This window comes from Lampris incognitus, chromosome 2, assembly GCF_029633865.1.
Source record: "Lampris incognitus isolate fLamInc1 chromosome 2, fLamInc1.hap2, whole genome shotgun sequence".
Taxonomy (NCBI): Eukaryota; Metazoa; Chordata; class Actinopteri; order Lampriformes; family Lampridae; genus Lampris; species Lampris incognitus.
This window is the reverse complement of record NC_079212.1, coordinates 119,185,119-119,190,019: the sequence shown is the minus strand read 5'-3', so window position 1 is coordinate 119,190,019 and position 4,901 is coordinate 119,185,119.

Here is a 4,901-nt window from a genome sequence, read left to right as displayed (position 1 = left end):
TGACTGCTAGCCCCCCACCTCTACCTGAGGATCTAGGTTTATTAAGAAATTTAAAGTTAGGGGGTATGGATTCAGTCAGAGGGATGATGTTGCCTTCAGTAAGCCAGGTTCAGTCAACAGCAAGAAATCCATATTTTTGAACTAATAATGTAATAATATAGATATTTATCGGGATATACCTTTTAAAAATTTATTGTATTTTATGGCATTCCCATTTTATGCTTATTGATCTTCCATTTCTTTTTGCACAGTTTTGAAGTTTGCCAAAAATCATTTCACTGCTTATTGTACTTGTACACAAAGTATGTGACAAATAAACCTTTGAATCCTGAAACGTGAATCTTTGAACATTTTTCTCAGTCATTCAGTTAACATGCAAATTCTAATTGCATTCATGTTGCACCATTTCCCAAATCACCTCATCAAAAAAACAAGGTTTCAACAGTTGGAGCAAGTGTAAAGTGTCATCTTCTCTGAGCAGACTGTTTATATTGCCATACATTTATGAATAGATCGCTTGCTTCTATACAAAAAATAAAAATGACACTAAATGCTGGTGGACTACACCAGGGTGTTCCTCATATGGAAATATGATATGTAACTAATTTGGTTGCCACTATCACCCTTCCTTTCTTCATTTCCCACCCATCTCCTCCCTCTCCTCACCTTCGCATGCCATCTGGACAGTTCATTAGAGAGGAGTGTTAAGACGTAGACATCGTGATTTCCGCATGTGTGATCACTATCTGCCATCGGTCTCTGGTTTCTTCACACGATGCCACGTCTTTGCTTTCCTCAGACCCAGTCTCAACACTCTGTTAAGCCCTGTGCTTTCCCCTTCCTCCCTTCCGGTCATCCAAGTCTCACCCAGGTCAGAAGGCTTTCCACGATGGAGAGATAAGTAGCTTGACATTTTACCACATGGCAAGCTGAAACGCTGAGGTCAGGTTTGAATTAACCTATTGTGATGAAGGCTCTTTAGTGGATCTGCAGAGATGCAGCCCTGTGGCCAGGCAATAAGGCAACGACCACTAAACCTGCACTGCTGTAAATAAAAACTGCCGGAGGGTTTGACTGAGGGTCAGATACACATTCTTAACCCTGAAATGCCAACTGTAAATCCCCAATTAGTCTTAGCTTAAAGGGTGTCAGCTGTATGTTTGAAAATGCATGAAAGTGCTGCCACCAGAAAGCAAATTAAAGTTGCAGTGTATGTACCTGTGGAATCTGACCAGATGAAAAGTAGAGTCCATTTTTTAAGGAAAATTGACAGAGAGAAGATACTGGAGGGAGAGGGAAATACACCGAGCAGTTACTACTTACCAAACAGAGACAACTGATATGCCAGGGCGATGACCACCTGATCCTACTGTTTCTGTTGTAAAAGGCAGGGCTACCAAAATGGGCCCTGTGGGACACCAACACAACACCAGCCTCCATGAATCTGAATTACCAATGTAGCATAGATCAAATGGAGGAACCTCACGTTTTTTAAAGGATCATGCTGGTAATTAGAAGTGGATGTGTTACCTCAAAACTGTCTCCAGCTGCCCCATGGGAGAAAAAAAAATCTTCATGTTTATTTTAGAGGGCTGCATGGAACTATTACTTTCCCCCATCCTCCAACACCCACCTCCTGCCTAGATAGGAGCATCTGTCATGGTCTAGACCATTAATGAATGAGAGCAAAATTGAGTGTGTGTGTGGTGTGTGTGTGTGGTGTGTGTGTGGGTGTGTGTGTGGGTGGGTGTGTGTATGTGTGTGTGTGTGAATGCACATGAGTGATATCTTATGGATGATCCTCTCTCCTGAGACTGCAGAAGAAACTGCTGCTTTTGTCCATCCACATGCAGACACAGAGAAGAGATGTTTCATCACTGGTGCAATGTCAAATTAGATCAGTGACAAAAATAATTAAAATTGATCACTGAAGTGAAATACATAGTGTGCCAGCACACTGCCCACCATGTGATCGAACAAGCCCACAGCTGACTTCCCTGTGTCCTGTTTGATGGATAATAACGGTCCAAGAATAGCGATTCCCTTTTCTGCATACTGCAAATGTAACTTAAACTGCTGTTATGCACATCATATAGCTATCTCAGCCTTGACTTTGTGAATGGCTCATTTCAGTGTGAAAGACAGATTAGCTGAGTGAAATTGCAGGCTGAAATTCTCTGCTGATCCCAGCCCCAGGCGCAGCACTGACGCTGATACTGGCATGGCATTAGTTTTCATGGTATGCCGGATGAAATCTCCCCAAACTAGCTCCCAGAGAGGCAGTGCTTACAGTAATCATGAATGATTGTAACGTTCACACAGTCTTCCTCATGGTTTGCCTGAGGCTACTGTTTCTCGTCCGATACAGTCTATCTACCTTTAGGGTACTCACTACCATAGGGTCTCTCGATTCAGTTTGTCCCATGTGTTTTGTGAATAATTTTTGGGGAAAAATTAGTATCTATCCAAAGTGCACCATTGGGTCATAAACTAAACGTTGCAAGATGTAGCAAGCATATGGTTAACGTGGGAATAGTGATCTTGTTGGAGCCATGCTATGATGTGGATACCTTTTGGAGGCATGAGAGCCATGAGAGTGCTGATACATAGTTATCAGTAGACAAAACTGGTGGCATGATGTACCCACTTCCCCCCGTTCATGTCATTATCAGCAAGCAACGCTCCCTCAGAGGGCCATGCCCCCACCATGAAATTTCTTCAGATATGGTATTTAGCACCACTGACTAAATCAAGCCAAGTTTTTACTTGTGAATGTGAGAAACAGAGCGGATATGTGCAGATATGTGTTCACACCTTTAGTCTAGTTCATTGGTCTAATTCAACTGGTGAAAAGGGTGCTTTGTTGTAAACAAATTCTTCTTTCTTTTAACAAAGTTAAAAGAAACCCCACACATGCCATGGGTGACCCAGAGAACAGCATGTCACTATGCATCAGATGCCCCACTGGACGAAGGCTGTCCTTCATCCTGACCAGTGCAAACATTTAGCCTGTTTATTTGTTTGCTCAGTGTCCTCAGCCCAAGTATTCAGGGAAGTACATGAGAAAACAATGCTAAGTGTTCTTTTTTTCTTTTCTCTTTTTGCTGGATCAATGTACCAGAGGTCATTGTGGAAATAGGAGGGTTTGAACATCTCCCACAATGAATTTTGCATGATATCCTCAGTTTGGTTCTGATAGCATTCACACCACAAACATATCGCACCTCAGTTTACATGGTAGTGGATCAAGACCCACCATTTCAGGTGGTCTCAGTGCAGTTTTTTGGCCCACACCAGAATTCAAATGACATTGTTCACACCAGCCCAAGTGAACCAAACTAAACAGGTAAACACACCAATCTCGCTGGTAATACCTCCACATTGGATGAGCAGACTAGCTGCAGAAGAGCTTAGAATAACAAATCACATCCACCTGTCATAGAATATACTTATATTGTATGGGCAATCCTGCTTCATCTGTTGGCATTGAAAGATCTGTAGAGGTGTGCTATTTCTTGGTCCTGTCAGCATAGGCATGGATGACCACTTACTTCCCCGGTGAAATCATGTTGGGCATGGTGATGACATCCCTACTTGCAGTGACATATATAGTAAAACAGCCAAACAGGAGAAGTCTGTTGTCCATAACACCCTCCAATCATGCAATATCTCTCTCTCTCTCTCTCTCTCTCTCTCTCTCTCTCTCTCTCTCTCTCTCTCTCTCTCTCTCTCTCTCTCTCTCTCTCTCTCTCTCTCTCTCCTCTCTCTCTCTCTCTCTCTCTCTCTCTCTCTCTCTCTCTCTCTCTCTCTCTCTCTCTCTCTCTCTCTCTCTCTCTCTCTCTCTCTCTCTCTCTCTCTCTCTCCCCCCCTCACACACACACAGTCATTAAGTCATTACAAACAGTGCTGTCTGGTGCCACTGTTGCTTGCCCCAATTGACATTTAGGTTTGGTTGGCTGCATGGCAGCAGCACAGACAGTAGGGCTGTTGCAAGATCTGCAGCATGGAGCTATACCCTTTGTCATCTCAGGCCCTGGAAAGGGCAACCCTTGACAGTGCAATGGGTGACCCAGAGAACAGCATGTCACTATGCATCAGATGCCCCACTGGACGAAGGCTGTCCTTCGTCCTGACCAGTGCAAACATTTAGCCTGTTTATTTGTTTGCTCAGTGTCCTCAGCCCAAGTATTCAGGGAAGTACATGAGAAAACAATGCTAAGTGTTCTTTTTTTCTTTTCTTTTTTTGCTGGATCAATGTACCAGAGGTCATTTTGGAAATAGGAAGGTTTGAACTTGGGCACAAAAAAACCCTTTTGTGAGAATTCTGCAGAGCATAGCTATGGATCCATATATCACATACAAAAACAATGTTTGCCATTTACAACAGCTGTCATAGATGAATGTTCTCTTTAAGTGCAAATGCATGTGATGTTTGAGATATTGTCATACTGTATAGTAAATCAACTGAAATGCCTAACCCTTAAAAATGACAAACTTCCCTGGCACCTTGACAGAAAATCAAATTTGTTCATTATGAGCATGAAACTCACCTCCGTCACTCCCTCATCGTCCACACAATGGTGCTTATTAATTAAGAAGACTTCATCTGGTATAATTTCCGTCATTAGCCACCTCTTTTAAAACCCATTCATGAGTTTTCCCCCCTTCATGAATAGCCAATGAGCGTCCGCTTAATAAGCATGAGGGGGTGTGTACAGCGGTGCTTTGGCCCCGGCCTCCACAGGCTCAGCAGAAAGCAGGAGAACATCAGAGAGCAAGGGGAGTGTGTGTGTGTGTGTGTGTGTGAGACAAGTGGGAGTGTGTGTGAGTTGGATAGAGACGTGCAGAGAGTGTGTGCTCCAGTTCAGTCACAGGCACAGGAAGGACAGTCAGGTCTTGGA